Source organism: Podarcis gaigeae, assembly GCF_964106915.1.
Source record: "Podarcis gaigeae genome assembly, chromosome: 2".
In the NCBI taxonomy this organism is placed as follows: domain Eukaryota; kingdom Metazoa; phylum Chordata; class Lepidosauria; order Squamata; family Lacertidae; genus Podarcis; species Podarcis gaigeae.
In genome coordinates, this window is record NC_139679.1 from 45,583,684 (window position 1) to 45,598,197 (window position 14,514).

Below are 14,514 nucleotides of genomic sequence, written 5' to 3' on the forward strand. Positions count from 1 at the left end.
GGCGAAGGGGATCGCTCGTGGGTGGGGTCGGTGCTTCACTGCTGGGGCGCGGGGGGGGGGGGACAGAAACCGAGGAGGTTCCGGGCCACCTGGGAGGCATGCCAGCTGCCTTGCTTTCTAAGCGTGTGGGCCGCTCGGTGGAAGTGAACTCTGCACATGCTCATGGTCACGTTTCTCTATGACTTGTCCTACACGTGTTGAAAAGGTATTCCAGGAATTCTCAGTTTTCCGGGCCGTTCCAGCTCCACAACAAGACGCAGCATACTTGCCGAAGACTGTAGTAGTGTGTGTGACAACAAACAGCCGACTTTCTTAACAGGGGAAGAAGATTTTTTAAACTGGATTGATGCAAAATGAAAGGGGGCGCTATGAGGGAACAGATGTTTCAGCACCCGGCGCTGCAGGACCACAAGCCCCCGCCGGGGGACAGCAGTGTGCCTTCAGTTGAGGCTCCTACCGTAGAGGAAACAACATGGGCGATGCCAGCTGTGCAAAGCTTGTGTATGTTTGTGTGTCTGTGTCTGTGATTCGAAGGAATAACTTTCATGCCTACTGCTGCCAAGGAGTTTCATTTTATATGGGCAAGAAGAAGGCGGAAGAACATTGCCTGTTTCATATCCCACCTGCTGAGGCTGAATCGAGAGTGTTGCAGTCTAAGGAAAAGGACTCAAATCCTATCTTACTCTTTATTCACTCTCCTTGCCCTGATGGGCCACACAATACTGCTAGGTAGCATTTATTTACCTGTGGTTCCAAAAGCCACACTGTTTCTGCTGTATAGTTTTGTTTTTAAAAATTCCCTCTTTGACATCCAAACTTATTTGCTGATCTACTCAGTCACAAACCACAACTGTGGTGTACAGAGAGCACAGGGCTACTGTTTTACTGGAAAGTAAGTCCCATTGAAAGGGACGCTGGTGGCGCTGTGGGTTAAACCACAGAGGCTAGGATTTGCTGATCAGAAGGTCGGCGGTTCGAATCCCCGCGACGGGGTGAGCTCCCATTGCTCGGTCCCTGCTCCTGCCAACCTAGCAGTTCGAAAGCATGTCAAAGTGCAAGTAGATAAATAGGTACCACTCCGGCGGGAAGGTAAACGGCGTTTCCATGCGCTCTTCTAGTTCGCCAGAAGTGGCTTACTCATGCTGGCCACATGACCCAGAAGCTGTACGCCGGCTCCCTTGGCCAATAAAGCGAGATGAGCGCCGCAACCCCAGAGTCGGTCACAACTGGACCTAATGGTCAGGGGCCCCTTTACCTTTCGTAAGTCCCATTGAACTGGTATGGACTAATTCCTGCATAGGATTAGCCAGCAGAGCCCATCAAACACCACAAAGTACCACAGAACAAAAACTAACCAAATGGATCCGGGGAATTTTATCAGCCTGGGGGCCACATTCTCTCACGGACAAATTTCTTGGGGCCACTTGCATTGCTGAGAGGGGCCAGAGGCAAGTAGGTAGGGTTATGGGTGTGATTCTTTGTCTTTGTACAGTAAGCCACATTCTAGGCATGCCAAAGGCAGAGATTTATATACACACATCTCTCTCTATCTAGGCAAGGGCCATTTTTACAGTTCAAGAGCACTTTCCAGCCAGGCAAAAACTTTTGAAGAGAGTGTGGAGGAGGGGCATGGCTTGGGGACAGTTCAGAAGATGGATAAAGGGCCACATTTGACTTCCAGGCCTAAGGTTCTCCCACCTGACCCAGACAGACTTGCCAGCTATCAGGAAATCCTCACATTTTAGGTAAGTCCTGGGTTTGGAGCTTGTTTGGTGTTTTAAGTTCTTATTTAAGGAAAACCATCTTGGGTGCGTGAAATATTTATTTGTTACACGTGCATATCACCTTTCCAAGGCACATAGCACTGTGTTTTTATCCCAAAGCAGCCCTGTGAGGTAGGATAGGCTGAAAGATTGCCGTTCTCTTATGGCCACCCAGTTTGCTTCATCATTAAGTAGTGATGAGACTTTTTGCTTCTCACACCCCAGTCCAACTCCTGCCTATTGTGCCACACTAGCTGCCGAGGAGCATTTGGCAAATGTATGCCTCCTCAACAGGAGCCTTGTGTTTTATTCTCTCACATCCCCCGCCTCATGCAACCGCGGAGATGAAAAACAAACTCCATGTGGGAAAGTTCCCAGCCGGGTTATTTTGGCTGCCTTGGGTGGAAACGTGTTATCGGCCTATGTGACTCAGGAGCAACTCAGACACCGTCTGCTCCCAGCTTCCCTTCCTGGGATGGCCTGGTATTAACCCATCCAGGGCTAGCAGGAGGTCAGTTCTGCTTCAACAAGCTTGCCCTGAGGCTGTAAGGAAGGAACATGGGCTGTTTTTGTCCATGTCGTGCTTCGGCTGGTTTGGGGTGGCTTTCAGTCTTGAGCCTCACCACTGCTCTCTGAGAGTTGATGTAGTAGACTGGCAAGGAGGAGTGTGAACCGTGACCCAGAGCCTGTGTGGTGGTTAGTGTGTTGGACTAAGACCTAGTAGACCTAGGTTCTTCAAATCCCCACTCGGCCATGAAGCTCACTAGGTGAGCTTGGATCATCATGGATCCTCAGCTTAACCTACCTCACAGGGTTGTTGTGAGGATAAAATGGAGTGGGAGAACCATGTACTTACTCCATGCTGAGCTCTTCAGAGGAAAAAAAATGTGGGATTGAAATGTAATAAATTAATTAATCCCCAGTTTGAATCCCTCCTCAGTCACAAACCAGGGCCTCAGCGGATTCTTGATCCCATTCCTCAACCCCATTCATTGTGTTTCTTTACAGCATTCAGCCCCAGCAGGATTGCCACCAGCTTTTTTTTTTTTAAATTCTCAGTCTAATTTGTTTTTATATGACATTTAGTTGTTTTTTTAATTCTAAGTTTAATTTGTTTTTATATGGCATTTTTAATATGGCATTTATCTTTGGGCCTTTCCCCACCCCCCTGTAGAACTGGCATTTCTCAGTCTTCTCCCTCCCTTTCCTAACCGCACTGTAATACTTCTTACTGTTCAGGCAAGTCTTGGCATCCTTCAGGGCTTTATGTTGACAAGGAAATCTGCCCAAATCCACAAATGGAGTGTCTAGAGTGGGACTTTCTGGCAGGGATTTCCTTGTACGCAAGGGAGATGAAACTTGCACAGCATGCCTTATTCAGCCTTGCAAATTCTAGTCAACTAAAATTATTAATCTGTAACATTTTTTTTTTACTTGCCCACCTGACCAGAGAGTTACTGGATTAGTGATTTGTGGTGTAAAAGAAACAAGTGCTGTAAACATCCCTTGCTAGTTGCCTGGAAGCATTTTTTACCGCAAGCAACCAGGTGAATGAGTAGTTACAAGCGAGCACAGAATCGTATTATTACTGCCCCTCCTCAGACATTCTCACACACCTTCTGTGCATGTTCACTTGTGCACACACTTTTGCTCTCATCTTTCTTCAGACACCATGCAAATAAACATACTTTGTGACAGCTGTGAGGATGCTCATGTTTTATAGCATGTTATAGACAGTACATACACTGATGCACTTTCCCCCATACCACTCAAAGACAAGACCTTCCACATTCTGCATCAGTTGCTCACAATGCACCACCACTCTCTGCACATTTGCAAAACATAAAAGCAACACTGTTTTCAGCCAAACGTGCACTGTGCTCTAAACATACGCTGTGCCATGCTTTACACTGAGTGTTCCTCACTCTCCACAAACACACCCACAGGCTGTAGTTAGTATACCCCTACATACTCCCACCTACCCTCTGCAGGCTTTGACAAGTCCCCCTATCACAAACCCCACACCACGTATATCACCCTCTCTGTGCACATATACACACACCCTGTCTCTGGCGTGCGGTTCCTTGGCAGCTGTTCTGCTCTAGGCACGTCCTAGTTGGAGAAGCCGCCCACACTTAAAAACAGATGATTTCACAGAAAAGCAAACAGGGGAGGCACAACAGGGGAGGAAGAATATTTAGGAATGGGAGTCAGAGGTCAGGAAAAGGGTCCTTAGCTGTCATTGTTTAGATACTTTGGCTGCTTTGAAGCAATCTCTCTGATTGTGGGGAATGGGAAAACAAGAGAAGAGGTTGGGTGTCTTAGAATATATTTATATAGCAATTCATTGCTTAGAACTGGTGTACAATTGCCTCTGAAGTGTGGTGCATTACCCATTCGGACAGAACGGAACAACACCCAGCTCTGGAACAGGAAGTGATTAATTCCATGAAGAGCAGCCAGGGAATTTTAGGGAGCAGGAAGAACAGAAACGGCTGGCTGGGCAATGAGCCAGAATTCTGGGGCTTGTACCCCAGCTCCAAGCCAATGTGTTTGGGCTTGGGGGTTATATGACTTTTGAGAACCAGGATACTCCACTCCCTTTGTGCCACAGTAGGATGCTAGGGTGAGGGCTGGTTCTAAGTGGACATAGGCACCCGCAGCCCAAGATCCCCCCCAAATCCACTCTCTTTTCTGTTCCCACTGCTTGGGCCTCAGAAGTCTGCAGCCAGCCCTGGCTCCTTACAAAACTGCCTCTCAAGCATCCCTCCCTCTCTCCCAACCAACTCAAGGCGTCATCTGTTCCGTCTGGTCTCTGCTTAGCGGTGGTATTCTAGCAGCTGGCAAAGCTGTAAACAGGCAGGTAGACAAGCCAACACCCCAGTGCTGAAGCCAAGTTGCTCCTACCTGGTCATTAACTCCCAGTTTGCTAATGACCTTTAATAGCTGCTAATTACAGCCTGGGCAAGGGAGGGACACAGCCAGGTGCCAGTGTCCAGATCAGAGAGATCCAGAGCATGTTTAGGGGCAAGGGATGCTGTAGGGCCGGAGAGGGGGGGAAGGGAAGAAGCAGACCCAAAGGGGAAAGAGAGAGGTGGAGAATGTGTGAGTTGGGGAAGGGCTGTGCCTCACTGGTAGAAGGTCCCAGTTTCAATCTCCAGGTAGGGCAGGGAGAAGTCCCTCTCTGAAGGCCTGGAAAGCTGCCTGTCAGCATAGTATTGAGCTGGATGGAGCAATGGTCTAACCTGGTATGAGGCAGCTTCCTATCTTTTTACGTCCCTTGGTGGACTGACCTTGGAGGCAGCTGTCCCAGGAGGACCCAGCTGAATGAGCCTATCACAGCAAGGCCTCTGCTTTAGTCTCCAGTTGGGATTTCCCAGCTGGCAGTGAGGGGCGGACAGAGTCAATTTGGGGCTGTCCCCAAGGTCAGAACAGGGAACTACATAAATGAACCAGCAATAAAGTCACCCACCCCATTTCTGGACCATTCAATGCCCCTGTTTAGGTTGGGATCTGCATAGGGCAGGATCTTGTAGTCTGAGATTAGCAGGTGTTGGGGGAAGGAGAAGAGGATTGCAGCAATGAGGCATGGACTACTTTCCCTTATGTTGAACAGGGTTGTTATTCTGTCAATCTGTCATATCTACTTTTGGAGCACCTCTAGGATGCACCTTTATCTGTCTATTGCATTTATATCCCACTGTTTTTCCTCCCCCCGAGGAGCTGAAGGTGACGTACATGGTTCTCCCTTGCCTCATTTACACCTCACAACAATTCTGTAAGGTAGGTTAGGTTAAGAGGCAGGGAATGACCCAAAGACCCCCATTGAGCTTCATGGCTGAGTGGGGATTTGTACCCTGGTCTCCCAAGTCCTAGTCCGACACTGGCTCTAACCACTATACTACACATGGGTGAGGATGAGATGGAGATGTCTTCCCGAATTGCTCCTTCCTTAGAGCCAAGAAATCCATAACTGTTTGGCCGCTGTGAAGTGGGAGAGCATTCGCAGTGAAATTAGTTGCAGCCAAGAGACAGTAAAATATGTCTTTGGGCTGTCCAAAAAACAAGAGTGCTTGGACTGGGATCAAAACTCTTCCACGCATCTCTCTCCTCCTCCTCCTCCTCCTCACCCAGCAGATGTTCTCACCAGAGACCCCTCTCCCACCCTTGCCAATGCCCACTTCAGAGCAGCCACAGCTCTGACCCCGGCTAGCATACAGAGCCTTTCCCGGCAGGCAAGTGGCTGAGCCCAGGGCCCTGCTGGGAAGGGAAGTCTGCTCTCTGTGACTCATTCACTGGGCGAGGCAATCCCCCCTCCCTTCGTGACCGCAGCCACCACCAGGCTGTAGTCCAGATAGCAGCGGGGAGGAGGGAGGTGAAACACAGCACGCATGCACGCTCGCACACACAAGAGAGCTCAACTCAATCCTTCCCTCCTTCTCTCTGTATACTTGGATGGCTCCCCTAGAATCCCCATGTGTTGCAGGCAGTGTGTTTGCCATAAGAGCTGTACACTACTTTCTAATGTGCACATACAAATGTTTGTTTAGGGCTGTGTGTGCGTGCGTGCGTACGTGCATGCATGTATACAGAGCATCTGGCCTTGAATGCATATGTGGTGTGTATGTGTTACAGAAGAGGAGTGGCATACAAATGTTGTGTTTTATTTTTTAATGCATCCTTTTTCTGTAACATGGCAAGTAGTGTGTGTGTTATGTCTGGCTGGGTTGCATATAGTGTGTCTCTGGGTGTACACACACACACCTTGGATTTGTGAATGGTGCTCTGTCACTGCAGCCCTGTTTTGTGCTTGTGGACTTGGATCCCCAAGTTCTCAGGCTGTGTACACGTGTATACATTTCTGAAAACTGTGCAACCGCTTGGATTTATGAGTTTTGTTGTATGTAGTACCACAAACTTCTGTCCATTTTGCCCTGTACTTCATTTAGGATAACTATTTCCATGGTATTGTTCATTGCCTATGCGTTACCTCCAGTGCAGTGTGTCACGTATGTTCTGTGACCGTGTGTCTTTCTGGGAAGTGTTGTTTTGTGTGGTTGTGCCTCTGTGGCTGTCGGGCTAAGTGCATCTGAGGCTTTGCTACAGGTAAAGGCAGGTGGTGTACCCAGTGACCTTGCTTCCTTCACCCCTTGCTGTGGCATGCGAAGGGAAGCAGTCGGGACTTGCAGTGGGAGGAGAACAGAGAGAGGAGCCCGGCTAGCACAGTTCCCCGTTCCCATGACAGCAAGGAGACCGTGAATTGGGACATATCCCCACACCCATTATGGCGCAAGTTTTTGCTTATGTCACACACCATTGCCATGGTAGCAGCTGCTTCCTTTATTGTCTGGCAGATCCCGGGACCTCAACAATGAACTTCCTGTCATGGGAGGGAAGGAGCTTCCCAGCTGGGGGTGGAAAGGGAAGGGGCAAAGGGGACTGCTAGGACCTGAGGCCTTTCTACCTAGAGGGCTTTGGGTTCAGCCAGCTGCATAAACCACGTACCAAACAAGATCCACTCCTCAAATTCTAGCCGTTTCCCACCCCCAATCACTTTTCTTCTGCCAATAACACAACATGTACATGGCTTATCCTCAGTGTGGTGTTCCTTGTTGTTTTGGATAGCCCCAAAGTCCAGACCCTTATGTCTTTATAGGTTGCCTCCCTGCAGGGAGCAGGCCTGGTGCCAGTGTGGAGCTTGATATTCGAGAACATACCCCCCACTCCCAGCTTCCCTCTCTTAACTGGGCTTGGTCTAGCACAGCTGCTGGGAAAGGGAGCGGAGCTGAGCTGACGCAGGGATAGTGTGTGGGGAGCAGCTCCCAGGCCTTGGAGTGCAGCCCAGTTTGAGTTAACCCTTCCCTGAGCCCCAATGCAGGATGTGCCAATCTGTGGGGGAGGCAGCACTTGCTTCCAGCTCTGTGGGCAAATGGCAGTGATTCACCATGGGATCCACCCACCCACCGTCCAGCATCCCCAGCTGTGTGCCATCACAATGGGGAGCAAAGAGTAAGCCACCAAGGGGGCAAAAGAATGGGGCAAAGGCAAGTAAATAGAAACTGAATGAGAAGCATAGTATGTTACTGGCACTTCCTAAAGAGAGAATGCTTCCACATCTCTTTGCTTACTTACTAGGCACATATTTGACATGGATCTAAGATGATTTAGAGGGGAAAGAGGTGTTCTATCCAGTTTTCAAGCCCTCGTGTCCCACCTTCTCCCACATCAGCCAGCTCTCCTAGCTGTGGTCTGGAATTGAATCAATATGTACACAGGGCACTTCCAAGTTGTTGCTGTTTTCAGGTGGGATTTGACCACATTCTAGTAATTATTCAGGTTGAGTAATTATAGTTGATTGAGCAGGGGGTTGTCTTGCGCAACTCACCTGCTTTCCCAAAAGATCGTATTTTTGGCGATAAAGAAAGTAATGGGGAAATGCACTTGGAAGTGTTGGATGACACTTGTTTTGATGCAACATCATCTAACCTCCCTATGAACAAATCAGAATGAATGCTCCTTAAATCAGGTCTGGGGAACCATTGACCTCCAGATGTTGGTAAACTACAACTCCCATCAGCATTAGCAATCATAGCCAATGACCCTAATTGATGGGGCTTGTACTTCAGCAACTAAGGGCCTGTTTAGGCACAGCTATTGTTCATGTGTTGCACAAGATCCAGGCATAAATGGCATTTCAACAAAAGGAAATGCTTCAGACCAGTAGTTTCCTAACAGTTCACACATGCAAGACAAACCCATCCACACAGAGATTTTCCTCGCTCCCCCAGTATTTTTATTATTTTAATTTAGTGCTGCCATAAGCTATATCTGTTATCTCTCAAAGTAGCATTTCTGTTGCAGGAGCATGATTTTCCCAGCAGTCAACCTGCAATATTTTGCCACTTGGGAAATATTATTCCAGCCCACCCATTGTGATTGTAAGTGGTGTGTGGGATATCATTAAGTGTGGCAGGCACCAAATGGATCGTGCCTGAATCTTTACAAAATTGTCTGTTTTTTCCCCGTTGCTGTACCACTAAAGAATAGAGCACGCATGTGAACCAAGTTTTTAAAATAAAATACTAGCAAGGATTCCCTGTCATAGCCCTGTCATTTCAAATGTTTTTATTTAGTGCTTGGAAGTCTGTGGACTTTATTTTCAGCCCCAGAGCATGAATCTCCCCTGTTTTTCTTTAACATCACAAACAGGAATATGACTGCCTTCCCTGCTACAGGTATCCCCTCCTTTCTCTTAGGTAGGAGCAGAATACTGTATTGTGATACTGACGCCTAATGCATGCTAGTGCAAATATAACACTAGTGCTAAAATCCTGTGCCCAATTTCCTGAGAGTAAGTCTGCTCAGTGGGAGGAAACTGATTTCTTGGATCCATATCTTCCCCAGGTTTGGTACAAAAACTATTTTGGTTGACATGTATCGGGAGAGAGAAGGAGCGTGTCCCTGTCGCTTTTCCTTGATGTCTCAGTAGTATCTGAAGAAGTGTGCATGCACACGAAAGCTCATACCAAGAACTAACTTAGTTGGTCTTTAAGGTGCTACTGGAAGGAATTTTGTTTTGTTTTGACTATGGCAGACCAACACGGCTACCTATCTGTAATCAGTAGCTTTCAGTTTCATTGGCCATATGGTGGCTTTCTGGGGTAACTGTCTGAATTGGGAGTTGATGGGTACTGTGGTGCTTGGGGGATATAGCTCAGTTCTGTGGATGGTCCTGTATAGAGTTTCTCAGGTGTTCTCTCCCATGTGCTTAACATGAAGCCACTGGGTGTGGTCATTCCGAGCTCTGTAGCACATTATCATCAGTACACTGAGATGGTGCAGCTCAATTCTCCTTTTCATCTTTGGCTGGTGAGGTGGCGGATCTGCTGAACTGGTGTCTGGTCATAGCAATAGACTGGATGAAGGTCAATAAACCTAAGCTCAGTCCAGACATGACCAAAATGCTATTAGTGGGTGGTTCCTCTGAGCAAAGGAACAGTCTCTAGCCTGTTCTAGATGGGGTCATACTTCAGGGTTCTCCTGGATTTGTTACTGTTAACTTCAGGCACACTGAGGTGGCCTCAGTTGTGCAGAATGCTTCCCCCCCAGCTTCAGCTTGGTAGCCTAGCTATACCCTTTTCTGGCCAGGAATAATTTGACTTTAGGAACCTACAGATTAGAGAACAAAAACGCCTGTACATGAAGGTGCCTCTGAAGATGGTTCGGAAACTGGACCATATGCAGAATGCCCAGGTCATATTGCTGTCTGAGAGTCGGCAGTTTGGCATGGCACCTGTCTTAGTACAACTGCAGTGGCTGCCTATATACAATTTCGAACCCATTAAAAAAGTGCTAGTTTAAACCTATAAAGCTTTATACAGTTTGAGATCCCAATACCTAAAATAACGCTTCTCCTGGCATGAAACTACCCAGGACCTTAGATAATCATCCATGGCCTTTCTCCTTATGCCTCCCTTCAAGAGAGATTTGGCGGGTGGCAAGAAGGCAGGTAGTTGTGCCCCCCATCCCAGTCTATGGAATGCTCTTCCCAGAAAGGCCCCCCTAACACCAACACTTACAATTACTGTATTCTTTTTGCTTTCTTCTTCTCCTGAGCATGTGATAGAATACGATGAGGCAATTGCCTTAGCTTATTTGTTGGGCATGTCCTGAGTTGTTGATAATCTTTTTGTTTTTGGAGGTCGGTGTGCTTTTTAACTTTGCTTCATATTTCTGATAAGTCACCAAGAATTAGACAACTAACAAATTACTTAAATTAATGATGAAGTAATCTCCTAGGCCCATGAGTCTGAGAATGATCAGATGGTGCCACCTACAACCCCCCCCCCCCCAATGATGCTCAAATCAGCTGGCTTTTTCACGTTACCAAATTCATACTAAGGCTTATTCCTATATAGACTTTTCTACCATGCTGTTCTAAAGCAACTGTTAATCAAGGAGGCATGCAACAATTAAAACCAACAAATCAGCATAAAATACTGTTATTTTAAAAATGTAAGGTGGACAAGCATGGCAGATAGTTGGGTGGTCGTCCACTCAGGGACAAGAGAGATAAAGAAACAAAAAACATCCTGAGAGAATTTTTTGCTTTCAGACCCCTTGCCTAAGAACTGAAGGCCAAGACTAGCTCATTTTCCTCTTGGCTCTTAAAGAAAAGAAGAATACCATCTGGGTTTTATCGGATCCTGTCATAACAGGCCTTGGGAAAGCCTTAAAGACCTATTTGTTCTCTTTGGCTTTCTTTTGAGCTGTTGCTGTATTGGAGGGCTGGTGGCTGGATAGTTGGTTTATTACAATCACTGGCTTTTATTAATGAACTGAGCAGGTTTCTGTACCTTCTCTTCTGTAAACAACATTGGGAGAGTTCACTCACACTCTTCAAAATATTTTAAATAATTGAAAATGAATTTCAACAGATTTTGTCCTGAAGCTGCAAAAACACACTAGGCTCTGCCTCAGCACTCACCCTGCCCTGCCTCATGTATTCAGTCCTGGAATCATTATGGAGTTCTGGATGCCAGATTTAAAAAAAAAAAATTATTTCAAGAGGTGGCAAACCAGATTCCTACACATAAGCGAAGAAAGGTGAACTCCGCAGGTAGACAGTCATCTGAGAGGATCTTAAAGCATGTACTCTGCTGCACACCTTCTGTGCAGGAATTTGGAAACCTGTGATGTTGCCTTACGCGGAAAATAGCAACAGTTGTGTGTTTTTGCAAATTCAGAGGCTGTTGGGGGGGGCAGGCCTTGTGTGTGTGATCCTACTCTTTCCTTGTGTATTCCAAACAAGAGGCTAGAAAGAGGAAGCCACAAGACCCCCAGAATCCTCTTCAGTTTCCCGGCTGAATGTTATTTTTATTATTTATTAATTCATGAATCATATTTTTAATGCCTGTCAAAGTGATTTACAAACACACTCACACACATGCTAGAAATAGTTTTAAAAACAGTACACACAGTACACCTACACCCCGGATATAGGTGTAAAAACAATGCAAAATGAACATCTAAGGCAGAGACTTTTTCGCCCAGCTGGAAAAGCAAATAGCAGCATGTTTGTTTGTCGTTGAGTGCATAGGTAGTGGAAAGCCACAGGCAATCCTAAAGCATGTGCCTGTGTAATACATGCATTTGTCATATAGTTGTAGAACGGGAAGAGACTGCGAGGGTCATCTAATCCAACTCCCTGTAATGCAGGAATCTTTTGCCCAACGTGGGACTTGAACCCATGGCCCTGAAATTAAGAGTCTCATGCTCTACCAAACAAGCTATTTGTCACATGCATGCAACCTCTGTGTCTTTACATGTACATGGAAGAAACATAATGTGCGAAGCGGCCCAAACGGGAAGCGGCAATTGAGAATGGATGTAGCAGCGACAGGGAATGAAAGGCATAACTTTTTGGATAGCAAGGGGTGGGTGTGGGGATAGGGAAGCTTCCCACTGAGTCGATCCAACTTCTTGTGCCCTATCCAGCTCCATCTGGCTCTGTCTGCACCTCCCTGCAGGGCCCCCTCCCCGCCCTTTGCAGCTGTGTCGCCTCCGGCTTGGAGCCATTTGGATTTTGCAAACTAAGCAAGGTCAGGCCAGGAGAAAATGTGGAAGCGACAGCCCTGGGGGAAAACTAGGGTGCTGCAAGGGCACTCCCTTCAGCGTCAAAGCCTCCATAGCTGTGCTGTTCCAGTGCCAGGAAGCACTGTAATTATTGGGGTCACGAGGCTATGCCTTTGTAATAGCTGGCTCAGTCAAAGCTTTCCCTTTTGCAAGCAGTGCGCCCCCAGTTGTCTTAAGGCGGCAGCAGGGTGTAGCACTCTGGCGAGAGGTGCCTGCTCCAGACAGCACTGAAACGCAGGCATTCGCAGCCATTCAGTTTGAGTAATTCCAGCCACCTCCTTCACTTCCTCTCCTAAATTGCCCAGCAGGATTGTTGTGTGGCAATTAGAGAGCAAGCTGCTCTCCGCCCCAGAGGCAGCTGCATCGCAGAGATCCCTTTATAAACAGCTTCTCATGCCCTAGAGAGAACTGTAAACTCAGCTCTGGGCAAGGAAGGCATCAGTGTTTAACTCAGTAAAGCTCTTTAATGTCTTCTGGAGGAAATGATACCGGACATTGTTGCCTGGTTCCTGCTTGCACACACAGAACTTCGCTCTGTCCTCTCTGGGGCAAGCCAGAATTGTCCTAAATTATTTTCTTTTCATCTCATACCTATCCCCAGTCTCTGTTTTTGTCTCTTTGGAGAATATTGCCAACCATCACCTCAATAATAATAATAATAATAATAATAATAATAATAATAATAATACCCCTCCCATCTGTCTGGGTTGCCCCAGCCACTCTTGGTGGCTACATAATAAAACATCAAACATTAAAAACTTCCCAATACAGTGCTGCCTTCAGATCTCTTCTTAAAGTTGTATAGTTCTTTATCTCTTTGACATCTGATGGAAGGGAGTTCAGTATCCTCAAGGATTTCATTGCACACAGATCTGGAAAGGTGGGTTTTACCATCCGTTTCCCACAGAATAGTGTAGGAATCAATGGGAACCAGGATTTCTGTCTTGGACAAAAGGGGGACAGACCTGAATCATAGCGCTGGTAGGCCTCCTTTAGACACACTAATTCTCACCTCCACCCATTCCTCATTCTCCTATTAGGGTGCTTGGGGACTCTCCTTCCCATGTACATTGGTAACATTTTTGTGTTATGCCATGCCAAGAAAGGGCATTCTCACATTCTGTAATTCAACTGTAATATATTCAGGCCAGCTGGAGCCAGGGATGAGGAACCATTTCAGCCCAGGGGCTACATTCCCCTATGGGCAAACTTCCAGAGACCACATGCCAGTGGCAGGCTGTGCCAGAAGCAAAAGAGGGCAGCGGGGGACATATGACCTGGGCAGAGGGGTGTGTGGCCTGGGGAAAGTCCTGAAGGCTAGAAAGAGAGTCCTGGAGAGCTGCAGTTGGACCCCGTGAGCCCCACCCTGAGCTGGAGCATTCATTTAGTTTTAAAGCATCTCACTTCCACTTTCTCTCTTGTACCAACAGCATCCACACATGCACACAAAAAAAGTGGCTCAAATGTGCTTCGTCATGTCAAAGCGCAGAGTATCTTTAGATTGAATCAGAAAAGTATTTGGCCGCTTGTGATTATTCAGGAATAGGACCTGGAGTGTGAAATCCCTTGAACTCCATTTCTGGGGTTGAGATCTGATTCCTAGAGCAGGAGGAAGCAGGGAGAACCAGAATGTCTGGGTTCTGTATGTCCTGTTCGGGAAAGGAAGGGGTTCTGGGTTTCCTAACTCTGTCAGTGACTCAGGCCGCAATCCAGTTATTCTAGACCATCTAGTTGCTTTTAATAGGGCCACTCCAGAATAAACGGTCTGTGGAATGAAACTTCAGTGTGTTCTTCCTCTCTTTGCTCTGTGTGCCCTGAGCCAGAATCAGTATCCTGTAGGAAAGTATAGATGAACAATGACTCCATGGTTCAAAATTATTGGCAGTGTGAGACCAGCCATGTGCTCACTTGATTCTTGTCCATTTAGGCTGATCAAAGCAGCCAGGGGAATGGGTGAGGAGAATGGTAAATGTCTCCTTAGAGAAAGACATAGTTCTGTCTAACCTTTGGATCACTGTGAAAAGACTACAACTGAAAAAACAAACACATTCTTTAGATCCCTCTGTATTGGATGACTACCCACCAGTCTCAGATTTGCCATTATTGGGCAAGTCTC

At 47.0% G+C, this 14,514-nt stretch overlaps 1 long non-coding RNA gene across 2 annotated transcripts in view; it reads left to right on the plus strand.

The window, feature by feature from the left end:
• The first annotated feature begins 50 nt into the window (after positions 1-50).
• Positions 51-14,514, plus strand: part of LOC310834616 — a 61,480-nt gene continuing 47,016 nt past the window's right edge. The window contains exons 1-3 of one of the 2 annotated variants that reach the window (XR_014559319.1): positions 51-505; positions 1,555-1,745; positions 5,484-9,246. This is a non-coding gene — a long non-coding RNA (uncharacterized lncRNA). Of the gene's footprint in view, positions 506-1,554; positions 1,746-5,483; positions 9,247-14,514 lie in introns of those variants that run through there. The other variant, XR_014559318.1, reaches the window with a different exon arrangement.